Source organism: Camelus ferus, chromosome 2 (assembly GCF_009834535.1).
Source record: "Camelus ferus isolate YT-003-E chromosome 2, BCGSAC_Cfer_1.0, whole genome shotgun sequence".
Lineage (NCBI taxonomy): Eukaryota > Metazoa > Chordata > Mammalia > Artiodactyla > Camelidae > Camelus > Camelus ferus.
The window spans coordinates 27,299,538-27,326,881 of NC_045697.1; the positions used below are offsets into that span (position 1 = coordinate 27,299,538).

A 27,344-nucleotide genomic window follows, 5' to 3' on the forward strand; every position below is an offset into this window, starting at 1 on the left:
TTTGAGCAGTCTTCCCTTCGTATGGAGAAAGAATGCTTTAGGAGACTCTGTGCTACTGAGTTTATATAAGAATAATGATGGTTGTTTCCATTTCTTATCTGCCTGCTTTATGCCATTTTCACTATAGGTACTAATGTATTTTATTTCCAGCTGTCACACGAATTCCTGAGAATGAAGTCCTATTGTCCTCATTACCCTCTTACCCTTTCTCCACTCTACTGGGTCCTTGCTACTCAAACTCATTTACACCAGATGTTGTATAAACTTCTTCTCTGATGTAAAATAACTTCTACCCTTGCCTGTGCCTCAACTCTAGTTTACTTTGTCCTGATAACAGTAACTGAGTGGGATCAAGAAATACACTTTTGAAATGATGAATTGGATCTAAAAGTTCTGTCTGTCCCATCTTCCCCCATCAGCTTCAGTTGGTAGGATTTTGACTAACAAATTTGGAATCATCTGAGAAAATCTTAAACTCATCTGTCATTGGTTTTTCCCCAGTGGCAGCTAAATATTGCATTCGTGGGCTTTTGCCAGAATAAACAGTCTGAATCTTCAGTGAGGGCTCTGGAACCTAACTCCCAGTTATTCTTAAAGGCAGTGTCAAGACTGGGCCTCTTTAGTTTGTCCTTTACAGAAAGAGCTGTCAGGTCCCTCCACTGATCCCTCTCCTGGTGCATTGTCTAGCCCACTAAATGGAAAGAGAATACACAATCGTTTTCATTTCTGAGCTTTTAGTTGATGTGGGACACTAAGAACAGTGATGTTTCATAACTGCTTTAATGCATTCCTTAGACTGAAGGGCATATGAAATCAGCTTTTATTGTTCTCATTGATACTTGGGAAAAATAATTTTACAAGGCTTTCAGGGTGGAAAAAGGCACTAGAAAATCAAAAGTGCAAATCTATGCAAAGGTTAACCACTATATATAAAAATAGATAAAAAATAAATTTCTTCTGTATAGCACAGGGAACTATACTCAACATCTTGTAATAATCTTTAATGAAAAAGAATATGAAAATGAATATATGTATATGTATATACATATATATATATATGTTTATGTATGTGTATATACACACACACACACACACACACACACATGACTGGGACATTATGCTGTACACCACAATCTGACACATTGTAACTGACTAACTTCAATTAATTAATTAATTAATTAAATTTAATTAAAATTTAAAAGTGCAAATCTATTTTAAATATAAAGCTATTTCTTTTAAGAGGGATTTGACTTGCCATTGTAACTCTCCTGAGCAGGAATGGCCCTGATAAGGCATCAAGTCAAATTCTTTCCTTTTACAAGTAGGAAACTTTGACTCAGAGGAGCTGAGTGCTGCCAGCCACGGGCAGAGCTGGGGCTGGGACCCAGGTTCCTGGCTTCCTGCCCTCTCAAAGCAATTTCTAAATGACTTTCACATAGAACATAATTTTAAAACAGTTTACTTAATAAACTTAAAACTTAACAAATTTAAAAGAGTTTTAAAACTTCTATTGGAATATTGTATCAAAGTAGGTGTGATACCAGGTGGTTAAATCACAATGTTACCTACATTCTAACCTGAGATCTGAAAATTTTTACACCTACAGCTATGTACACAAACACATATATACTCACAAACACACACATAGATACACACATACCTATACACACACATACATATATAGCCTACACATATATACATCTGCACACATACCTACCTATGCATACACACATATACATACATGTATATGCCAACACACCCACATACGTGTGTATACATATATATATACATGTGTTTGTGTGTGTATATATACATACTCCTATATGTATACACACACGTATGTATCTATACATGCACATGTATAGCTGAACAGTAGAAAATAAGGGCTCTGAAATCAGGCAGACTTACAACCCTACTGATATTGGCTGTGTTTCCTTGGACAATTATGTGAACTTTTAAAGTCTAAGTTTTACCATTTGTAAAATGAGGAAAATAATACTATTCTTTGGCTGTGAGAAGCAAAATAAATATGTTAAGTATTTAGCACATTGTCTGCCATTTAATAAGCTTTCAACAGATGTTTGTAGCTAACATTGTGACCAAAATGTACAAAATGTTGAACAGTGAGTAAACTTAAGAAAAGAAAGGCATGTGTCCTAGCTTGTCCTCCGTGCTGATCGTATTCATCGCGGCAGGCCGGGTACCTTGGGGGTGGGGACTGGGCCTGAGCCATGGAAAGGGGCATAGTCCTGCTCATTTGGGAAGAAGGGCTTTTGGACAGAGAGTGATCTGTGTGATCAGCCCTTGGGATCTTGGGATCTTGGGATCCTAGGAGGTGGGGGAGCCAGACAGCCTGTTGAACAGCGTTGTCCCAGGTCAGAGATGAGTGCTGCCTGTGTTGTGTGTGTTTGGCGTAAATGAAGACACGTACATGCGTCAATTTGTATTGCATGAACAGTGACCCCTGGATCGGCAGGAGAAAGCTGGTGCACAAGAAACTTTGGCAATAGGTGTCCAGAGTGTTATGGGCTGAATTCTGAGGCCAGGGGATGGAGGGGTGTGAGTGTGAAGGCAAGAGCAACCAGACTGATTGGAATCTGGAAAGGTCAACTGGCAGGACAGCTGTTGGTCTGGAGACAAATCCAAGAGGCAAGCCCAGAAACTCAGGATGAGTCAGAAGGGCATGGACATCACAGTGCAAGGTGTCCCTGAGCCTGTGCCAGAGGCAGATAGATGTCCATTAAGCCGTGCTAACAACCCACGGACCCAGGGTGGGTCCAAGACCAAGAAAAGGTTAGCCAGAAGTGAGTCCAAGAAACTGGCTGGGAACTAGAGGGAATGAAGACAGTCAGTCACGGGCCTGACCAGCACAGGGACAGACTCGGAGGGAGGAGATGAAGGTGGTTACTTCTACTGCCATCTATTCCCAGAGGCTCCCTGTGCAGCATTTGTGCCCCCAGGCCTGAGAGTGGATGCAAATGCCTTCTGGCAAAAGGAAGGCAGCAGAGGGAGCAGAAGGAAGAAAGGGTTTGCTTTTGTTAGGATGGAAAGCGGAGTTTGCCAGCCTGACAAAGGCTAATTTCCAGAGGTTTCTGTGAGTCAGAGGCTTCGGCAGGAGCGCGCTTTCTCTGTAGGCTCCGCTGTTAAATGTTGCTTGTCTACAGGTTTCCATCATAGACTTGCTTTTCTTCCCACGTGTATCAGTCAGAGTAGGCTTGGTTTTGCTACAGTAACAAACGATCCCCAAATCTCAGTGCCTTATAACAGCATTTATTTCTTCTCTAGCTACATGTTCACTGTGACTTCGCTATCACTGGGTTACTAATAACCTTTGTTCTGATGGCCGGGCTGACTGTGTAGCCCCTCTCTGGAAAGTTGTTGCTTGTCAGAGCAGATGGAAAAGAGATCATGGAGAACCCTGAGCCAACTTTAAAGCCTCTGCACAGAAGGGAGGTGACACATGTCATTTCCATTCACATGCCATTGGTCAAAACGAGTCATGTGGCCAAGCCTAACATCAACAAGATGGCAAAATTGAATCCTTCCCCAGGAAGGGGTGACGACTCTTTGTAAGAATAACACAGCCCACCCCATGATGGTGTCGCCCCCAGGGGAGTCTCACTACCCCCATACCTCAGTCACTGCCCATATTCCTGGAGCAGGTCCTCTAGTTCTGATCTCTGCTTAAATCCCAGCCCACATCTGCAGCTGCCAATCAGGCAGTTTTCTGTGGTCACTTTAAGCTGAACACAACCAAATGAAAGTCATTTCCTCTTCAGTGTTTCATTTGTGTTTGATTAAGAGCCCCTGTCCACCCGGATCAGACACCTGGGTGTCATCTTCGACTCTTCTCTCTCCTTGTTCACCTCATATCCACCCATCAATCAGAAAGTCCTTTTGACTGTACCCAGTACCTATCACTTGAATATTTCTGCTTCTTTTCATCTCTCCTACCCCTGCTGGATCAGGATCCAGTCTGTATGCTGGACTACTATGGTGAGCTCTTAAATAATCTGATGCCTCGTGTTTCCCCACTCCAGTTCACTCCACCTGGCATCTAGTGATCTTTCTAATTTGCAGGATCAACAACACACTCTCCTGTTGTCACCTGTGCTTAAGTTCTTAAGCAGAGGCTTCTGATTGTTCTGAGAATAAATCTGTGGACACTAATACAGTCCTTCATCCACCTTTCCAATCTCACCTTAACCGTAATCCCCCCCCCCACAACTGCTACGTTTCTTGCCCCCAGCTTGCTGAACCCCCTCCATTTTCTCTAACGTGCCGTGCCCCTCTTACACTAGAATATTGTATGTGTTGTTCCTTCTGACTGTGATGCTTCATATCCTCTTCAGCTGGCTAGCTTTAATGCATCCCTCAGGTCTTAGGTGAAACATCACTTCCTCTAGGAAGCCTTCCCTGGCCGCTTCCTAAACCAGGTAAGGTGTTCCAATCACGTGTTTCTATGGCACTGTGCTTCCTTTTCTCTGGCACAGATCGCCCTTGAGAGCTTTGTTAAATGTCTGTTGTCTGTCTTTGCTGCTACACTGTAATCTCTTTGAGGGCAGTGACTACTTCAGCATTATGTATCCAACTGCTAGCAGAGTTTCTCAAGTAGTCTAGGTGCTGGTAAGTGTTTATGGAATGGTGATGAATGATCGTTCATGGTGTCAAAGAGTAGGTCTGCCCTCAATTCCAGACCCGAAGGACATGAAAAGTTCCTTGCTTCCTTAACGTCAAGGGAAACTAAGAAAGACAAGCTTGGCTCAGGGGTACTATCAGAGTAAAACAGACTTCTGGAGAAAGGTAAAGGAAGGGCAGGGCTGGGAAGAAGTGAGATCCAGCAGCCCATAACCTCCTCACAGGAATGGATATTTATTTTGTTCACAGCGGGATCCCCATGCCTAGAACAGTGTTGGACACATATCAGGCAGTTCACAAATACTTTATCAAATGAATAAATGAACAAATTGTGGGTCCGGATTCTTGGCTCCAGGAATCAACTCCGACTGATGTAAGCAGAAAAAAATTTATTGGAAGGATACAGGGTAGTTCTCGGAATTAACGTAAAGACTAGAGAATCCAGCTATGCAGATGAGCAGCAACCAAGGGCAGCCAGGCAGCTGGAACCACGGCCAAGGTTGCAGCACAGGAATACCCTGCTAAGAACACCACCGTGGGCACCCCAGCTGCCAGGCACTGCCGTCCTTGGCACTGCCACCACTGGCCATTAGCTGCGGCGCCACTGGACTCCACGCCTCTGCTCCCCTTGTGAGTCAGATCTTGCCGACCCTATTACCTGACTTTACTCCTTCAAGATTCAAATGCCAGACAGGAATGAAGCCCTGATTGACTGACAGAACCAACATTGATTGCCTGTACATTAGCTGCCAGAAAGTAGGAGAGACACAGGGAACTATATTCAATATTTTATAACAACTTTTAATGAAAAAGAATATGAAAATGAATATATATATATATATATATATATATATGTAGGACTGAGACATTATGGACCAGAAATTGACACATTGTAACTGACTATACTTCAATTAAAAAAAAAAGAAAGAAAAAGTGGGAGACAGTGAATATTTGTCCCCTGTCAGCAGAGGGGGCCATTCTGCCACCTGTTTTACAATTTCTCCCTGAACAAGGCAGTCATTCAATGCTGTGCAGCCTAAAAATCTTTAAGTGTCCACTCTGGGAGGACTGGACAGAAAAATGTAAAACCAAGGAAAGAAATTTTTTCCTGTAAAACACTTAACATTTAATATTTATAGTAAATGCTCACTATAAAAAAAATGCAGTCAGTTCAGAAGTGTGTAAAGTATAAAATGTAAGTCCAGTCCTTACCCTACCCCAAGACAGAACCACACTTACCAGTTGGGAGTAGGTTCTGACTTCAAGAGACTTCTCAGTAAGAATTGCTTCTTATATTATACAGGGCTGAACTTCATCATTATTATCAGGTACTTACAATTTACATGTAAAGCTTGTAGTCTGGTATTTTTTACTTGAGAATAAAGTGACTGCTTGGAATTAGGAGTTTGAGATTAACAGATACAAGCTACTATATATAAAACAGATAAATAACAGGGATCCACTATTTAGCACAGAGGACTATATTTCAATTTCTTGTAGTGAGCTGTAGTGGAAAAGAAACTGAAAAAATAAATGTATGTATATGCGTAACTGAATCACTTTGTTGTGCACCTGAAACTAACGTTGTAAACCAACTACACTTAAGTGAAAAAAAGAATTTTTTAAAAGGTGGCTGTTTGGAGTCTCTAGGCCTGGCCATGTGTGGTGTTGCTGGGGTTCCTCTTCCCAGGAGGGCCCCCTCCCCCGCCCCCACCCCAATGAAGGGTAAGCAGCTTTGTTGTGCTGTATTGGACATGATGGGGTATTTCTTGCTTGGGAGAGATCAGGGATGTGATGGCATCTGTCATTTTGATGGGTGAGCAAAATTTGGGTTCCGTTGGAGAAAGGTACTCACTTTGCCTTTGCTCAAGCTGATTGAGGGCTCAAAGGAATAACTTCCTGTTCAGGATGTCATATGTGGAGAGTTCTGGTCATAAAAAAAAAAGCAAAAATGATCTGAAATCATATTTTGCTGAGATTGTAAAGAAATAAAGTTCCAGAACTGACCCATTCTCAGCTGACCTCCAGGGAAGTTATTCTGGATGTGTAGCTGTTCATTTTCCATGTTCTGTTGGCAGCTGGCTGGTCTGTAGCACCCAGGAAGGTGTGTTCGGTGCCCCACAGAGGTTGGGCAGTGCAAACGTAAGACTCTTTTATAGGAGACAATTTGCATAAAGAACAGAAACTTGGTGCTCAAATAAGTGATTTGAATTTTAATAAAGTAGAACTGGTTGTTAAAAATCTTATTTGTAAGAAATATATGAAAAATCATGTTAAAGTTGTAAACTAAATAATATACTTTAGTGAGGTTGGATAAATGCATGTCAGGTTGTTACAGGGCTGACCCAAACTGGTCACTGACATTGGCCCCAAAGTAAGGCCCTGGACTGGTATTCTGTGGTCTCTAAAGAACCTGGGAGCAAAAGCCAGCATCCTGCTTTGCTCTTTGTTGTCACAGACCCAGGTTTCTGTCTGGGAAAGATGCTGCACGTAATTTTTGAATGGTATCATGTGCTCCTTCTGTACCAAGCAAGCAGTCCACAGTATTTCTACAGAGAAGGGTGCAGACACCATAAGATTATGGTGCGACATCCAGGATTCCCATACACAGCCTTCATTTTCCATGTTGTGTCATCTTAGTACCTAAACTGGTAGCAGTTAGGTTTTATACTTGTGAAATGGTATAATTTTTAGGTCTTTTTGAAGGAATCGAGTGAACAGATATGGCTTGAAATTTTTAAAATGTGGATTAGTTGAGACCATTTCAGTTTGGAATCACAGCCAAAATAGAAGTCATCTGTGAATCATTTGGAAACATGTAGACACTTTGAGTATTGACAACAGAGAAGGACCTTCGTTAAAAATATTATTTTACAACATGTGATTACAGCAAAGCTGTAATGAACATGACAGAAGGCCATAATATTCTGCTTATATGAAGAAACTCTGGCTCTTTTAAGGTACCAGTTAAAGTGATAACATTTAAAAATAGGTGAAAGCAAGACACTGTGATATCTTAATTGGAATTTAATTTGCTCTTGCTTTGGTATCTTGAGTGTGATGCAGACAATCCTGAATAGACTAGAAATGTTGGAAAACCCCGTACCATATGAATCTGTTAAGATCATAGCCTTATTTTGTCTGAGCAGGAAGTGAACAATTCTGTCATATCGCCAAGGACAGGTGAGACCGTGACCGGAGCATTGAAGGGCCCGCAGTGGCCCAAGGGAAATAATTAGAGGCATCAGCTGTGGAAAGAGGAAGCTGGGTTGTGGTGGCTGCAGTGGCCAGAAGTGAGAGCTGTGGGGGCAGCAGCAGGGGACCAGTGGTGTCTGGAGAGGGAGTGTGGGAGCGCAAGTCATAGCGATGCCAATGTTAGTTGTTTCTTCAGGCCACGGGCTACGAGCCTGGTGTGCTACTGGGCTTTACAAAATTTCAGTACAGCTACGAGAATCTACATGGAAATGAAGATGTATGTCCCCACAAAGTCATGTACACCAGTGCTGCTAGCAGCTTTATACGTAATAAGCCAAAAATGGAAGACAGCCTAGAATTTGAAAACAACCCAGATGTTCATCAACAGGTGGCAAGTGGAATGCTCCACACCAATAAAAAGGATGCACATAGCAGTGTGGAAAATCTCAAAATCATTTGCTGAGTGAAGCAAGTTGTTCCCCCACCAATAAAAAGTGTACATGCTATGTCATTGCATTTATATAAAACTCTTCAAAAATGCGAACTAATCTTTAGTGAAGAAAACAGATTAGGGTGGCTTGTGGGTGGGGCAGAGGGAGGGAGGGATTGCAAAGGGGCGCAAGAACTTTGGAGAGTGATGGAAATGTTTGGTAAATTGCTTTGGTTTCACAGGTATGTTCATAGGTGAAAACGTATCAAATTACTTGGTCCTCAGTGAGGGAAGAGGCCTCGCAGTTCTCAGCTGGAGAAGACGAGACACGGGGACACTTCGCAAGGATGGGAAGATGGGCCTCATGGTTATAAACTAACAGACTTCAAAAGGGGTATTTGAAAAGGATGTGCAAATCAGGGCATCTGCTCTCAGTAAAGCACTTCGGATCTGTAAGGTAGTTGTAGTATCCGTCCAAGAGAACTCACTACCGAAGCTCTAAAAAGAGGTCACAGCCTTTGCCTGGATGAGTAAGGCAGTAAGTTAAGAGTTTTAGCTTTCAGAATCTTACAAATCTACACATTAGCACCTACAAGTCCTCAGACTACGAATACTTCCCTTGAATCATAATTGCTCACCATTACTGTAGTAAGATTTGAAAGAGATGAAGAAGGAGGGGGAAAATCTACCTGGAAAGTCCTAGAGAACTACCAGTGTCGGCAAGGCTAGACTCACAGAGCCTGTGGTCACTGGAGGTTATTTTTTTTAAAGCATTCTGGGAGGAGGAGGGCAGGGAGGCAATCAGGTTTATTTATTAATTTAAAAAAATTTTAATGGAGGTACTGGGGATTGAACCCAGGACCTCGTGCACACTAAGCACATACTCTACCACTGAGCTCTACTTTCCCCCAACCCCCGAGATTCTTCATGCTTTACCCTCACCCTGTTCCATGAGATATTTATTGCAGTCTTCGCTGAATCACAGGGTAGTTTTAGATTTTCACTTGTACAGTATATGACTTAAAATTCTGCTGACTGGGAGGGAGAGGCTAATATTCTTGTGCAGAGTCACTTTTAGAATCTGAATGAAAACGTCCATCTCTGGAGTCCTGGTTTTTCAGTTAACCCTTATGTCCTTGTCACTTGCACAGATCATGTGATGATTTGGGGCTGATTGGGGCTGCAGATAAATTGTGCTCATTTACAGTGGAAATCAAAGCAAATCGACGATTTGATTGATGTTGTGTAATCACCGTGTGCTGACTGATGTGCAGAGTCTGTGACAGCTGCAGGCACTCATCACCCACACACATTACCTCCATCCCTCTCCTACCCTGGCACTCGACATATCTTGCATTCAACTTGAGTAATTGGATGCCCTTTCTGCAAGTTTGAGCTGAAAAGTATGAATGGTAAATTTCAGAGTAATATTTTAAAAAATACACGGAAATACAATGTGGTATGAAAAGCATATTGCTAATTAATAAAACAGAATCAGGTAGGAATTTCCTGGACAGATAAGAGAGGGATAGTGTTTATATTCTGAAAGTGATCATGAATAATTCTTATGAGCTCAGATTTAAGCTGATACATATTAATGTCAGGCTTTATAAAAAAAGGGTCAAAGTGCCACATGCAATTAAGGCTTAAAATCAGGAGAGGCACAGGCAACAGAACACTGTTTATGTAGTTTTTAATTCCCATGTTACTGGAATGGAACACAACCAGTTATATAATATAATATATAAAATCTACTAGGGAATTCAGTAATATTGCAATTAAGTTTCAAGTCCTTCAAAATCATTTTGCCTATTAAACATGCTGCTGTAATTGTTTAACAAGGACTTGAATAAAAGACCTCAGAGAAACATATGCGGGAGCAAGTGCAAATAAGGTTAGTGAGAAAGAAGTGAGCCAGTCTGATGTGTAGAATAAGTGGTAAAATCTACGGAAGCTTCTTTCAAAAGAGGATGAGCATGAGGCAAGCCCAAGAGGCTGTTCGTGTGTATTTGAGAAATTTGGATGGTGTGGTTAATGTGGTATGTGTGGAGGACAGTAGGCAGTAAGGATGAGGTCAGCTGAAAGTAAGGGAATGTCCAGTTTATAGTGGTTCACATCCTCATTTCTCTAACTGTGGTCCTTAGCAGCATCACCTGGGAGCCTGTTATTAATGTAGATCCTCCAGGCCCACTTCAGGTCTACTAAATCAGAATTTTTCACTTTAATGAGATTTCCAAGTGATTCATAGGCACATTGAAGTCCAGTTTAGGCAATACAGATATTTTGATGTATCATTTAATAAGGATTTGGAGATAAGCAGTTTCAGAATGGTTGGATCTGTATCATCAATAACACAGGTTTTCATCTCATTACATTCTGCCAGGCTTAGCATGTTGATTTTGGCTTTATGACCTCATGGTTCAAAGATGGCTGCTGTAGCTCTCTTCACAAGTGAGTTCCAAGCAGGAAGAATGGGGCATACTTTTCCTAGTATCTCATTGGCTAGAGCTGGCTCACATGTTGACTTGTGGACTAATCATTTGGAAAGAGGAATAGTATAAATATGACTTATTTATACTATTCGTTCATTTAATTAAAAAAAATGCATTGCTTACTATGTACCAACTCATAGCCTATCCTTTGGGGCTAAAGCCTGAGATCAAGAGTCTCTGTTTATTAATTGAACAAAATTAAGATTCTGCTAGTATAGTGGAATGAGAGGAAATCATTATTAGGCAAGAATTGTTGTCTACCACTGGTAGGAGAGGCCAGATTTGGAAGAGTCTTGGACGCCATGCCAAGACTGGACTCCATCCAGTGGTCACTGGAGAATCGAGATAGGGACACAATCAAGTCTGTGTTTTGAGAAGTAAACCTAGCCTGTGGAGGATGGACTAAGACCAGAAAGGAGATTTATGGAGATGATGACAGCTGACCTATGACAGTAATGAGTGGAATGGAAAGAAGGGGCTACATTTGGAAGGCCACTCCAAGACGGAGTCATTCCTTAGTGATACTGTTCATGGGTGGTGAGAAAGGGAGAGGACTCAGAGATGTCACTGAGACTTTGGTGGGATAACTCACTCAGCTGTCCAACACTAGTTGCCATTTAAAAAAATCTGTGTATTTTACACATATGTGATCACAGGATACACACCTGTAACCTGGATTTTCCACTTTATGTATCATGAGCTGATTTCTGTGTCAGCACATAGAGAACTAGCTCATCGCTCTTTAACTCTGATTTTTATTTGAAAAATATTATAAAACATAGGCAAGTTAAAAAACCATTTATAAACTGATAAATTTAAGACATTGTAAAAATGAAAAAGGGAAAATGCTTTCCATCTTGCTTCTGGAACTTATGCCTCCCCCAGTTTTTTCCTTAAGGTAATACAGGAAAAATGTCAAGAGTGTCTGACGCGCATACATACATCTCTCCTTTCTCTCTCTCATAATCATGCTACTCATATTAGTCTTCAGCATGTAATTTCCACTGTTACTCTTTTCTACAAAAATCCCTGCCCTTTATTTGTGAGTGGCTTGCGGTCCAGGAACATCCAGTGTTAACATAAGAAGGCTCTACCTCAAAGTTTACACCTTCCCTTTTCCTATTTATATATGTAGATTATCATCTACAGAGTCAGCTTCTAGTGAACTTGTAATAGACAGCAGCATTTATTGTTTTGTTCGTTGTCTGTCTCCCTCTTCACTGGGATGTAAGTTTTGTGAGGGCAGGGATTCTTTTTGTTTTATTAACAGATGTATCCCTGCAGCCTGCACAATATCTAGCCCCAGATGGGTGCTCAGTAAATATTTGTGATGAATGAAAACATTTCCAGCAGATTATCCTCATTGTGCTTTGCTTGAACACAGTTAAAATCTCCAAATGTTCTTGCCCTGTACCTCCATTCTCTATCTTTCCCCCTTGGCCTCATACGGTGCGCTCAAGGGGGTCAACTAATTTGAATATTAATCTAAAGAAAAGGGGCTACAGTAATGACCTCCTTCAGGGAGGTCAATGCCTGCCACAGTGAAACATAAAAAATTGTTATCTGGTCATTAGGGTTATCTGCACCACTGCCTCCCTCCCCTTGCACGCAGGCCCAAGTCGACCAAGTGAATGAAGTGAACCTCCTTTGTGGGTTGAGAGAACTTACACAGCTGTTGAGTTTGTTTAATACCCATGGTCACACCAGCGGAATATGGCAGGCATATCCCTTCCTTTCCAAAGGAAGGAAAGAGGTGACTATGTATGATCCATGATTACTATGTGACACTTATTCCTCATAACTATGAAAGGAATAAATAATACCACTGTTTTAGAGAGGAGGAAATTGATCTCATCGCAAGAACGTATAGTAAAGGGAGAGCTGACTTTTCAACATACCCTTTCTGACTCCAAACTCCAATTTCTTTTTTAACCCTACACTACTTTTTTGTAAAAGTTCAGACCAGACTGTTTGATGTTTTTCTTTTTCTTCGTCATTACTTTGAAAAGGTCACTTCTGACAGCTGATTTACGTTTCCTGACAAGCCACGTATCATTTTTCCTCCTCCCCTCCCTTCCTTTCCCTCGTTTTTCATTCCTTGTGTTTACAAGGCAACAGAAGATAGTTTTTCATGATGTGCTGGAGATGGTATATTTTACTGAAAATGCCAGACAAATAAAATTGTAAGTGGTCACTGGTGAAAACCTACACTGGAAAATGTGATTTCAGCTATAGTTCTGTGTTTCTTAAAATGCTATTTTTGCTGATCTCTACTCAGAACCACGGAAACAGATGGCCACATTTCCTGGATTTGCTGCCAGTTTTTATGCCCCCTTTTCTCATATACATTTATGGTGACCAAGTTTGCTTTTAAAACATATGCTAAGAAGAATGACGTATTTTTCAGACTGAAGTTGTCGAGGGAAAAATATGCTTAAGAAGGAGTCTGTAAAATCAACAAAGCAGACTTATCTCCCAGAAAATCCATTCTCTGATCAGGCTGTTTCATCTGTAAAGCTTTCTGGCCTGTCCACCTCCCATCCTCCAGCCAATAAATGCTAAATTCCTTAGCTTGGCAGTCAAGAGCCTTGTCCATCTGGTCTCAGATGATTATTTAGATTTTCCCTCTAATTCCAAGATTTTGTGTCCTATTCAACAAAATAGGACTGTTAATTTTTCTGGAGTAGCCAAGCAAGCTTTCCTCTTTTTGCTCATTGCTGTTTCTTTTGCCTACAGAGGTTATTTCCCTCCTTTACTCAAGAAAAGCATTCATTTCCATCTCTCCTACTGCTAATGCTGCCTCCTCCAGAAAGCTTTCCTGGATTGGATTTGCTGTCACACCTCATCAATCTATCCCTTATTTAGAACACTTACACAACATCTCTTACTTTACTTCTGCCCAAATTCAGAGAACCACTCTAAGGCTATTCAATGAAAAAAGAAATGTGTCAAAGTGCTTTGAATGAAAGCAATTAGCTATAGTTTCTGTTAATGGTGTAATGGTGCAGGTTGCAGACACGTGGCCTGGCCTGCAGACTTTTATTGTTTGTGTTTGAAGCAAAGCAGTTCCATTTGAATGCCTGCAGGCTGGCATTTACACTCTATTCACTAGTCTCCCCACTCCCTGCTGCCTTCTACCTGACATGTCACATATATGCATCACTGCCTGATCCCTCATGGTGCTTGGTTCACACGCTCCATGTAGCTGTTAAATTAATCACTTGCTGCACCAGGCCCAAGTCAAGGCCCTGTTGCTTCCTAGCTGGTTCCTATAGTATCTCTGAGTGGCCCTTTGTATTTGAGGTCAGCCTTATGCAAAGAAACAGGTATATTTTTGCATATGGACTCAAATACAGACACACACACGGCGACGGCTCAAAGATTCCTGGAATGCATTGGCAAACAGGCGTATTTATCACTGAACTAAAGGGACCCCCTGCAAAACTGCCTTCAACTTATCTTGAGGTGTTAGAAACAGAAGTGACCCTTTGCTACTGTGAATCGAGAGGCTGGACTAGGTTGGAAGAGGGTTGATAAGTGGATGTGGTCATTACCACACTCCAGTATCCTGCACCAACAGCAGACCTCAGTACCTATGACATCACCGCTGAGCCCAGACAGAGCCCTGTGACTCCATCACCACTAAGTGCTAGATTTCTGCTCCTGGCAGAAGAGAGAAATCAGGGTGAAAAATATTTGGCACCTTGCAGTTAGAAGAACTTTGGGGAGCTGCTTTAGTCAAAAATCGAAGACTTGGATTTATTAAAGGTTGGTAAGAAGTGAAACCATGTATGCAAAAGTACGTTATAAATTAAGAAACGTTATAAATGCTGCTGTTTATTTATTGGTTGCCCTGTACTCTGTGCAAGTGCCTTTGGTCACTTCAAATGTCTGGAAGGTGGAGGTGACCTCCACTTCATGGTAGTGGAAATAGGGCTTGGATGTTCAGTAAATTCTGAGTCTCCCAGCTCACTGTAAGCTTTGTGCTGAGACCCGGCCCAGCTCTCTCTGACCTCAGCCTGCCCTCTTTGCTTGAGGTCATGTGGCTCCCAGATTATGCTCTAGGCACGTAAATTAGTTATTACAATAACCATTTCTGCTATAATTAACATTCTACTTAGATATAAAGTGGGTCATGTTCCCTCTCATTCTCCCTGAGCTGTCTGCTGGTTCTACACTCCTTCCATACCCATTTTCTCACTTCTGGAGATCTGTGAACAAGATTTGCTCCTGCAGAGAAAGGAGGAGACCAGAAATAGCAAAGGATAAAGGAAAAAAGGCCAGGGTCAGGTCAAGAGCTTCCCACATCGTGTCTTTCCAGTCTAGCAGGAACCAGATAGGAGCCTTAAGGAGATCTCAGAAGCCAAAAGAGATAATATTGAGAGTTAAGTGAAATGTTGACAAATAGGAAACACATATGCAGCTCCGACTAACACTGATTGTATTAAAATGCCTACATGGTTAATAATACTCACGAGTTCTCACCTTGCTTCTGAAGTCTTGTAACTGAAAACAGCTTTGTGCCCATGCCTTGGACTCTGTGCAAAGCTTTGATAGATGTCTGATGTCAATCTCGATCAGGAGTTGCTCCAGGGTTTCTGAATTCCAGGATGTAGGGAGCTTTCTAGATCAAGAGTTGGTATTTATCTTATGTGTTAGTAGTTTTGTTGCTCCTATGGAGAGTGGGCAGTCATTATGTCTCTGAATGTTTGATTCCACAAAAAAGCCAACTGAATATGGCTGTTGCAGAGCCATCTGAGGCAGCCAGAGGCCGAGGGTTCCAGATGCCTTCCCAATCAAAGGGTGCTCAATGCTGACCTCTAGAAGAGATACTAAGTCTCAGTCCAAGACTGCCACACTCTTCCCTATAGAAGAGTCACAATACTGTGACTTTTTCTCCCCCTTACACTTCTCCCAGGAGGTTTGTTTAGTTTAAAAATTCAAGACAAATCATAAAATGTTTGAGAAGTAATAGTCAGTGCTTCCTTATTCACATTTTTTTTTAATCTAAAGGTCACTTTTGATTTTTCTCTCACTTACACCCTACCTTCCAACCAGCTGCAAGCCCTGTTGGTTCTGTTTCCAAAATATGTCTTGACTCCATCTGCTTCTGTACAGTGTTCACTGCCACTATCTTAATCCAAGCCACCATCATAATGGCCTCCTAACTGGAGAACTGGTCTCTTGCTCCATTTCTGACCCCAGGATTCCATTCTCCATTTAATGTCAGAGCAACTGAGTTAAGAATTCAGTCAGGTAATTCCTCTAACTCATTCAGGTTTTTCTGGAGGTGACCCCCTGGTGGGTTCTCTAGATAAGTACTCCTTGTCTTGGGTCAGTGGCCCACTCAAGGATGAGTCTCTGTTAGGTGTGGGCATAAGCTCCTGCCCATCCATTCTCTCTTCACCAGAAAAGCTGGATTTCGTCTATGGAAGAGGACATGATGTTGTGTAAATGCCAGGGCCCTGTTCTCCTGTAAGATTCATATCTCTGTGTTTCAGACTCAGACCAAGCACCACAGGCATATCCTGGACAAGACTGGTAGTATTGCTGGAGTCAGAGTCCCCGGGTCTTAATTCTGCCCCTCCCTCTTATTGGCCACGTACTTTGTGCAAGCTACTTAACTTCCAAAATTTTACTTCTTAAAGCTGCTGTGAGAGACACTAAATGTGTCTAACTTCTGTTTAAATGTTTAATGTTTAAATTTTTAATGTCTAAGTTTATATGAAATTCTTAGCTTAAGGTCTGGTACATAGTAAGCACCTAAATGATAATCTGTTACAGCAGAAGTGCAATAAATATTTGTTCAATGAATAAATTACTTAGCCTCTTAGAGTTACATTTCATCACCTATAAAGAGGTTTAGCTGGATGATAACTTTCCAGTCTAATATTTCTGTGGATTTAGTTATGAGGATGTTGATAGTTATGATAATTTGTGATTATATTGTTACTGATTTTTTTAGGATTATTATGAAGGATAATTAAAAAGTCAAATTCTAAACTGACATAAAGTGAACAAATTGAACAAAACAGAAAATTTTTTAAATAATCCCCCTAAATCTAATGACAACCTGGTCTTTGACTTAGTGTGTCTCTGGTCAGCACAGGGCTTGCAGCTTCTCTGAGGGTCTTTAAGATCTCCAGGACAGTGATTAATCATTTAGCATAGGTCTATCTTTGGCAACGAACATGAACTCTTCAACATCTGTTTGCATATAGTGCCCTAGGCCGTGGGATAGGAAACCATTATGAAAATACAAGCCATGTCCTCTGCTGAAGTCAATAAAAATCATTTGGTTGAAGTTATGTGTATTAACTAGACTACACTCATCTTTTAACTGATTCTCTTAATAGTATTGTTTCTAAATATTTGTGAAGTCAAAGAACAATTGGTATGAATTAATATCCAGAATATCTAATAGATTTCTTCAAATCGATTAAAAAAAATGACAACCCAGTAGAAAAATGGCCTACAATGTGAACAGGCAATTTACAGAGGAGGCAGCCTGGACAGCCATTTGACATATGTGACATAGGAAAAGATGGGAAACTCACTAGCAACCAGGGAAAGGCAGATTAAAGTGAGAAGATAACATATCACACTCATTAGATTAGCAACATGTAAGAGCTGGATAGCACCAGGATTGGTGAGAATGTGAGGAAATGGGCGTCAGCCTGCGGGTGGGAGTATAAACTGGCACAGTGGTCCTGCAGCAGAATATGGCCATGTTGTAGTGCAGCTGAAGATGTGAATACCCTTAACCCGGCGACTCCATTTCTGGGCACACATCATGGGCATGTGCATAAGGAGATGGATGCAAAGGTATGGCTGCTATGGTGGAAAGAAAAAAAAGAGAGAGAGAGAGAGAGGGGAAAAAATCTAAATGTCCAATCAAAAAGAGAGGAGATAATTATATTGTGGAATAATCATACAACTTAATACAATTGGAGACTATTCAGCAGTTAGAATTACACAATGTTGAATATGAAAAGCAATTGCCAAAAGAATATATACACTATGATACTGTGGAGGAAAAAAACTTGAAAGCACAAAAACGCCTTTGTATTGTTTGTGGTTCATACCTATGGGGATAATATATACAAACAGGGGGAAAGATACACTTAGTGCCACATGGTGGTTGCCTCTGGGGTTGGAGGGGGAACTCTGTAGTGACACTTTACTTCTTAAAAGAAAAAAATACGTATATGTACATATGTGCAAAATATTTAAAACTGTTAAAACTGGGTAGAAACTCCCTGGATAGCTGTCATATTATTCTATTTAATTTTTTGTGAAATATTTTATGATTTTAAAAAACACCTTAGAAAATAAGAATGCCGTGTGCAATAAAAAGTCCAGGATTAGGTTCTGCTCCTTTGTAGATTGGGGATCATCTTGCTTCTCTTTTACCCTCCAGTGGCTAATTTCTCCTTGGCCTTTGGGTGCATCCTTAAACCCTTCAGCCCCACTTGCTGCGGGCCCATCTTAAAGGGCCCCCATGCTGGGTTTCAGGCCTTCTCTGCTGCTTTCCTAGCATCATCTCTTTCCTGGCATGTAGCCTGTCTCACTTGGTCACACAGTTTCCTGTTTACTTGCTGCAGGGGCCCACTGGGCCCTAAGGCTTTCCTCTGGGGACAGGTGGCGTGTTTAGTGTAGCATCCCTGGGGATGGGTGTGCCAATGTGCGCCACAGATATCCATCAGGTGACTGCATAAATGAAAAGACACTTCAGTGGCTTAACTTCCATTGCTGTGCACACAGTGGGCCAGAGTAGGATGCCTGAAATCACTGCTGCTTGGCTTGAAACTATAAAGCAGCATTTGTTGGCTCAGAGGGCCTCTGTGTTCCTTTCTTGGATTTGGCCAGCCGTGGCCCTTTGGAGAGGAAGAGTAGGGTGATGTTTTTCACGTAAGGAAACCTTGTCCTATACCTACTGACACATCCAATCCAAGAATTAGGTTCTTATTAAGCTTTATAGGGGCCAGACCCCATCCAGCTGAATTTCCAGGGCACTGGGCGGTCAGGGTCCCCCAGTCCGTCAGCCAGGCCAGCTTTTCACAGGCAGGACCACTGCTCCTACCTCCCCAACTCCCAGCAGCCCAGCCCCTGCTCTGTCCTGGATTCAGGTCGGTCTGGCTTGCCAGCTCCCAGCGTGGCCTCAGTGGGGAGACTGCTGCAGCCTCGTCTCCTTCTTACTGGCCCCTGGCCCAGCAGTCCCCTTGAGAAGGGCCCTGCTGCCTCAGACTCAAGGAGAGCTTGCTTCCTTCCCTTCCCTTCTTCTCTCATTCATTCATTGATTCATTAAAATTTGCTGCCATTTCCAGCCCACCTCCTTTTAGTCCAGCTGGCACTGGCTCAGCCCCTGGCTCCAGGAGAGAGGCAGAGCTACTTCCCTGACAAAGCTTGCTATTGGCTGCAAGCTGGTGGCTCTCTTGAGAGCCGCTCTTGGCCAGACTAGATCCCTGAAATGGTAGAGTATGAAGCCCTGTGTTGGTAGCACTTAGGGCTGCTTGCTTTCCTGGCATTGCGGAGAACCTCAGCTCTACCTAGGCAAGACCTTGGGGGAAATGATTTTTACTTTGCTCAACCTCTGCTTCCTTGTGTGCAAAAACAATAAAATAACAGCTTGCAGGAGATTTTCCAGATAATAATTAGGGCTGTGTAGTAAAGTAGTTAAGTTGACTTGAGCCCGAATCCTGGTTCTGTCTCTTCGGTTTCCCCATCTGAAATAGGGTAATCGCGGTCCCCACCTCGCTTGCTGTAAATGCTTAGAACAATGCCTGATCCCCAATGAGTACATTTGTTACAATTGATGAACCCTCATTGACATATCGTTATCACCCAAAGTCGATAGTTTACATTAGGATTCACTTGTGGTGGTGTACTGTACATTCTGTGGGTTTGGACAAATGTATCCATCATTATAGCATCATACAGAGTATTTTCCTGCCCTAAAAATCCTCGGTGCCCTGCCTACTCATCCTTCCTCTCCCACCCCCAACCTCTGGCAACCACTGATCTTTTTTCTGGCTCCATAGTTTTGACTTTTCTAGAATGTCATATGTAGTTAGAATCATACAGTATGTAGCCTTTTCAGATTGGCTTCTTTCACTTAGTAATGTACATTTACGGTTTCTCCATATCTTTTCATGGCTTGATCACTCATTTCTTTTTAGTACTGAATAATATTCAATTGTCTGGATGTACCACAGTTTATTTATCCATTCACCTACTAAAGGACATCTTGGTTTCTTCCAAGTTTTGGTAAGTATGAATGAAGTTGCTGTAAACATCCGTGTGCAGGTTTTTGTGTGGACATGAGTTTTCAACAAATAACAAGGAGTGTGTTTGCTGGATTGAAACATGATGCACTTAAAGACCTAGATGAGAGTGAACAAACTGTTTAAGAAGTGGGAAATCACTCTAATCAAAGGTAAATTAAGCCACTTTTTTGGGGAAAAAAAAGGAAATTATGATTTGGTAGGATAGAAGGGGGAAAGAAAGTTTAGGTCCGATTTTTATTAACTCATAGGTTTGACCAGGAAATAGGAACTGATATTTTGCAGTCTAATTTTTACAGAGAAACATAACCTTCAGTGCAGGAAAAAAGTTATTTTTCAGTGAAATTAATATTATGCAAAGTGGTATTTTTCATGTTTCCCTTAGAAAGTATAATTAAAATGTCTGAGTTTAAAGCTGAGCATCTATGTTTAGGTATAGCACAGGGTGAGGATATCAAAATCTTTTGACTCCAGATTTTCACTGTTTTCTTTTATGAGCTCATTGCCGCTGGGTTTTTCCACGAATTTGAAACATGTGTGTGCCGCACTTTGGAAAGATTATTTGCTTAAACTTTATAGACTGAGCTAAAAATAGGAAAACACAGTTTCTATTTTTGGAATATCTTACCAGCTAAAAAGTGAACACAGTTACTATACATATTAAGCAAAATATTGAGAAGGGAACAGTTACTTAAATAGCAAAATATATCGATTTAGCTGGTTTCAAAATGTCACAAGTACGGAAATGAATTGATTGTTATTTCTAAGGAAGAGAAAAAGCTGCATCATAAAGTAAATTTCTGTTTTAACAAGACTGCTGAGTGCAGAGAGAAAAAAGGCATCCCCAAACTGGTGTGGACTTTATTCTTGGGATTTGTTACTGTCCGGTTCCCTCTAGAGTTACAAGTTCAGTGGCTCCCTTTTTACACTGTGGAGTCCTGTTCTAGCTGGGCTTAACAGCCAGCTTTTAATTTTGCAATGTAGTGAAGGTGGCTGGAGCCACTTAAAATGTTCTTATTAAATGTATTTGCTGTTATTCTGGCTAACGAGAGACTACAACTTGATGCACAAAACCAAAACATAAAATTAGAGACCTTAATTTAAACATTGACACGGGTCTATCAAAGTAGAATGTTCTTCAGTTAATCCCCTGAACTTATTGTCTACCTCCAAATAAATCTTCATAAAATGTGTCCTCCCACCCTCCTCCTGTACTTTCTTTCACTCATGCACCAATTTATTGAGCATCCTTTGCTCTGAAGCTGGTCTTCAAATACCCAGTCTTGCCACCTAAAGACTCCGTTTTGAGTTTAGCATGATTTAAAATGTGAGTACGTGTGTGTGCTTGAGAGAAAGCAAGAGAAGTGGACCGGGAACGAGAGAGGATGTGTGGGGAAGAGAAAAGTGAGCTGAGTCGTGTGACTGAGCAGGATCCATTTCTTAAGGAGGAACTGTCTGAAAGTGTGAGAGGCTAGTGTTTCTGTTGCACACCAAGTCTCTGCCCAGAATGATAGGCATTTAGCAGAGAAACTTGGACGATTTGTGGCGCAGCTTCTAGAGTGAAAGTAACACATGGAGCACAGACACCCTGCTAGACATAGCAACTCGTAAAAAGGGAGAGGAAAGTACTGAGAGATGTCCAGGGGGGCCCACCCACCCCAGAATTAGTTTTGGCTAACACACAATCTCTTCTTTGCTCTCAACTGTTTGTCCTGTCTATGAACAGCCATGAACTTGAGATCTCCTGCCCATGTTTTATTTCTGTATTTATAACATATCATACTGTATTAGTCAGTGTTCTCCAGAGTAACAGAACCAATAGAATATGTATATGTGTGTGTGTGTGTGTGTGTGTATACTACTACTTCTACTACTTCTACTACTTCTACTACATATATATATATATAAAGAGATTTATTATAGGAATTAGCTCATTTGGTTACGGAGACCGGGAAGTCCCACGATCTGCCATCTTCAACCTGGAGAACCAGGAAAGTGGTGTATTTCAGTACAAGTCTGAAGGCTTGATAATTGGGGGGGGGGGGTCAGGGACATAGGGGGTTTGCTGATGATTTAAGTCCTGGTATGAGTCCAAAGGCCTGAGAACCAGGAGCACTGATGACTGAAGGCAGGAGAAGATGGGTGTCTCAGCTCAAGCAAAGAGAGAGGGGGCGTGGGGGGAATTCTCCTCTCTTCCACCTTTTTGTTCTATTCAGGACCTCAGTGGATTGGATAATGTCCACCCAACCAACCACATTGATGAGGGCATCTTCTCTACTCGGTCTACCAATTCAAATGCTAATGTCTTCCAGAGACCCCTTCACAGATACACCCAGAAATAATGTTTATCAGCTATCTGGACATCATTAAAATTAACCATCCCACATACCCATCATTAGCCGACAACAACCACTGCTACTGCTGCTGCTGAAGTTTCTTCTACTACTACTACTACGTCTACTACTACTACTACTACTACTACTAAGTCTACGTCTACATCTACAACTACTACTACTACTTCTACTACTTCTAGTACTATTATTTCTACTACTTCTACTACTACTATTCCTACTACTACTCCTGCTACTATTATTTCTACTACTACTACTACTTCTACTACTACTACTACTTCTACTACTACTATGACTACTTCTACTACTACTACTTCTACTATTACTACTTCTACTACTACTTCTACTACTACTACATCTACTACTACTGTTGCAGGAAAATGGGGTGCAAGGGGATGGTCATGTCCCAGGTCTCAGGAGAGTCCCTGGGACGTGCCTGGCCAAGTAAGGGTCCTTGGCTTCCTGCAGAAAAGAATTCAAGAGCAGACCACAGTAAAGTGAAAGCAAGTTTATTTAGAGAGGTACTCCATAAACAGAGTGTGGGCCCTCTCGAAAGGCAAGGGAGAGAGGCCATGAGGTGTGGGGGTGTTTAGTTTAAAGTAAAAGTAGATACACACTCCATAGACAAAGTGTGGTCCTTTCACTCAGAAGAGAGATTGGTCATGAGGTGTGGGGGTGGTTAGTTTTTATGGGCCAGGTAATTTCACATGCTAACAAGTGCGAGGACTAGTCCAACTATGTTAGGGAAGGGCTGGGATTTTCAGAAATTGGGCCACCGTCACTTTTTGGCCTTTTTCCGTCAGCCTAGGAAACGTCATGGCACCCTTGGGTGTGCCATGAGGCTCAGGGTCTATTGGAAGCCGAATCCTCTGCCATCTTGGTTCTAACCAGTTAACCTATACTCAACTGCTGTGCTGTTCTTTTAACAGTTGTGCCCTGCCTCCTTCCCTCCTGTCTTCTACTACTACTACTACTACTACTACCACTACTACCACCATCATCTCTACTACTGCTACTGCTAACATCAGCTAACATTTCCTGAGCACCTACAATGTAAAAGGACTCAGGCTGGCTGCTTTATTTGCATCCCATTTCATTTTAAAACTAGACCCTTGAAGTGTGGGTTCCATTATTACACAGGTTCAGGGAATTAATTTATCTAAAGTCATTAAACCATCATCATTTAAAAACTGAGTTATAATTCACATACTATGAAATTTGGGTTTTAGTGTATTCATCAATTTGTGTAACCATCACATCACTACTATCTAATTCCAAAGTATTTTCATCACCTCAAAAAGAAATGTCATACTCATTAACAGTCACTCCCCATTTTTTCCCTCCCTCTAGTCCCTGGAAGCCACAAATCTATTTTCTGTTTCTATGGATTTTGGATATTTTTTATAAACAGAGTCATATACTATATAGTTTTTTATGTCTGGCTTCTTTCACTTAGCATAATGTTTTCAAGGTCCATTTATGTTGTAACATGCCTCGGTAGCTTATCACTTTTTATGACCAAATAATATTCTGCTGTGTGGGTACACTATCCATTCATCAGTCGAAGGACATTTGGGTTGTTTCCACTTTTTAGCCATTATGAATAATGCTACTGTGAACATTCATGTATAAATTTTTCATAGACATAATGTTTCCAATTTCTACAGAGGGATTTTTTTTTTTTTTCCCATGACTTTTTTTTTGGGATTTGATAGTATCCTTAGCAAATATTTTTTCTGGAAACAAACTTTAATGCCAGTGAGAGATGCCTGCACACCTGCAAACTACCATTTACTAAAATGCTCTCTCTGCAATGTGAGCTCTGATTTCTATCCTATCTGCCCTAGTAAGGGTTGATATCCAGAGATGAGCATCAATCCTTCAATCCTGCCAGCTGGTCCTTCCTGGAAAGCTCACTCCCTCATCACCATCTGTAAGAGTCCTGATGTCTTCCAGCCAGGATGCTGGTTCTTCGTTTGTAGCCTTAAGTTATCTTTCGTTCCTTTGGGACTCCGTGGAGCTTCACCTGGGCCTTTCCCTTGGCATTTTACACTCTTCCCTGCTACCCTCTAGGTCTAATCTAGGCAGGCTTCAGGTTTGATCACTTTTGCTATTCCTTGCTAGGACACATGTTGCTTTACACAATAGGTGCTAATGAATATTCGCGAACTGAATAAATTCTTGATCAGTTGCTGCGATATTGCGATTTACAGTAAGAAATTTTTGGTCTTTGTTTCCCTTTCTGGCACAGAGCTTCCAAAGCTTTGGAATTTCCTGTGAAGAGAGGGATAAAGGTGTCTTTTGTTATGTTAATACGGTGACCTTTGGAAAGCCCCTAGGTCACTTTAGGATGGAGGTTGGTTGCCAAGGGAACCAACCTTGTGATTAGAAGGTTGAAACTTTCAGTCCCACCTCCTGAACTCTGGGGAAGGGAGAGGGGCTGGAGTTTGAGCTCAGTCGCTGAAGGCCAGTGATGTAAACAATTATACCTACGTAATGAAGCCTCTGTAAATACCCAAAAGGATGAGGTTTGGAGAGTTTCCGGGTTGGTAAACAGGTGCAGATTTGGGGACAGTGGCGTGCCCAGAAAGAGCATGGAAGCTCTGCTGCCTTTCCCCATACCTTGCCCTATGCATCTCTTTCATTTGACTGTTCCTGAGTTGTATCCTTTTATAATAAACCAGTAAGCAGAATGTTTCCCTGAGTTCTGTGAGTCACTCTAGCAAATTAATTGAACCCAAGGAGGGTGCTGTTGGAACCTCCGATTCATAGCTAGTTATTGGGAGCATAAGTGACAACCTGGACTTGCAATTGGTGTGTGAAGTTGGCATGGTGATGGGGTGGGGAGGGGACAGTCTTGTAGGACTAAGCCCTTAACCTGTGGGATCTGACACAATCCACCTGGAGATAGTGTCAGAATTCAGTTGAACTGTAGGACACTCAGCTAGTATCCCAGAATAACATGGCGATGTGGCGGAAAATACAAAACACATTGTAACTGGTGTCAGAGTCATAGTTGCCAAGTGCCAAATGGTTCTGATTCACTTGAAGCCAAGCTGAGTTTCCTTGTCCAGTTGGTATTACAATGGCTCTATTTTTAACCGGGTCTTGTGGTGAGAGGAACAGGTTACAGAGTGAGGTCGTGCTGTTGCATACGTCCTACCTCGGCGCCCTCCACATCTGAGCTCATGGAGAGCAGCCTGTCAGCATCTCCTCCTGAACTCTCAGGAGGCTTTTCTGTCCTTGCCCCTTTCTCCTCCTCAAAGGAGAAACATGGAAGATGAGTAGGACAGGAGTGTCGGGTTTATCTGGGGAGTTATGGTCAGGCTTAGTAGATGAGCAATTCTTCCAGTTCTTGGTTTGCCTCCCTCTTTTTAGTCCTCTCTTGATGTCTCAGGAAAACTAAGATGGTGAAACATTAAAGCTTCCTTTTAAAGGTACTTAGAGAGTAGTCTTGGATTTTCTGTACATCCTATTTGGATGCAGTCTTATTTGGATAACCTGTTGCTCCCCACAAAGCAACTGTATCCTTTTTTTTTTTTTTTTTTAACAAGGGATCCAGAACTATAGAAATGGTTCTCAATCCTGGCTGATAATCAGAATCTCTCTCTCTCTCTCTCTCTCACACACACACTCCTCCAAGCTTTAAGTAAATCCAGAGATCAACACCAATAATACCTCTCTTGCTGAATTCATTTGGCTCACACATTTTGCTTGGCTGGATGGAATATTTTAATAATTGAGCACACGTCCTCCAAGATGCCACAGTTCATTCATTCCTTATGGTCTCACTTGGCCCTCTTCACACCTTTATATGACCCACCTGCCCTTTGAGGTCTCTAAGAATTGGACCCTGCCCCAGACCAGCCAAATCATCTGCCCTCCTTCCTCACCCACCAGCCTTAGCATCACAGGTAACTCTGATAGACAATCAGGGCTGGGAACCATCAGCATCTTTGAGCAATGATTATTCCGTCAATAAATGTTCCCAATGCTGGCTGAAAGGGACTCACCAGGGAGCTATTAAGAATTACCATGCCCTCTCTACATACAGCTCTTCCCTGGGGGAATATACAGTTTCTTGGAGAAAGATACATTTTTCAGATGGGAGATGTAGTATTTTAAGGGAAATTGTTTTGAATGTGGGCTCCATTGGATTAAAGTTCCCTTTAATGAACTTCCAGATTGTAATAGTTTCTGTTGGCAAGCTACTTGTTGGCAGGAAATTAAGATCTTTCATGTATATTTCTTAAAATATTTGGTGTTAGAGCCCCACACGTATCAAGTCCACCCAGTGGAAAAGTCCTTACGTTCCCAGGAAATGAGTGATTCTGCCCAGCCTTGGATCGGGCAGGAAGACCTGGAGCAGACAGAGACCTCTCTGAGCCTAAAAGGCATGTACGGTTTAGGCAAATTCAAATCAGGATCTGCAGGAGACGCCACCCAGATGTATATATACATGGAGAACTGGATCCAGGTTTAAACAATGAAGTGAGGCTGTCTCTATTTCACCTGCCCACACACTTTATAACTGTTATACTCAGGATTTGGTCTGAGTTAAATTTTTTTTTTTTTTGCAAGAAGTGCAATATTCATTCTAAACTTAAGGTAATATTTCTCTTTTTTTGCCTCCCTACCTTCTGCCAAAGAAGAAAATTTATCTCAGTCAGTTGGAGGTAATTCAGGTTTCTTCCATCAATTTCGGGTTCCCCTCCTCCTTTCCATGGAGTCGCCTCTCAGTCCTGGGCATTTTCATAGGACTCGGACTGGGGACTGGAGCGGTGGTGTACGATGATGTTTGTTACCTGTCTAGCTGTCCCTCCTGGTCCTCAGCTGCTTATCCGCTCCCATAGAAACAATGTTGCTTCCTCGTGGCTCTCTAGCTTTTCCTCTGCTGAGCTGGATCACACCATTACAAGGACGAAGGACAGTTTTTGTTGTTCTCTCAAGGGGC

The 27,344-nt window shown here is 41.8% G+C and overlaps 1 protein-coding gene and 1 long non-coding RNA gene across 7 annotated transcripts in view; both read left to right on the plus strand.

The window, feature by feature from the left end:
* Positions 1–27,344, plus strand: part of TBC1D1 (TBC1 domain family member 1) — a 194,034-nt gene that overhangs the window by 34,816 nt on the left and 131,874 nt on the right. The gene's annotated exons all lie outside the window — the stretch shown is intronic.
* On the plus strand, positions 5,807–26,902 carry LOC116668332. The gene is made up of 3 exons (XR_004325491.1): positions 5,807–5,819; positions 10,258–10,264; positions 26,352–26,902. It is a non-coding gene; the product is annotated as an uncharacterized LOC116668332 (long non-coding RNA).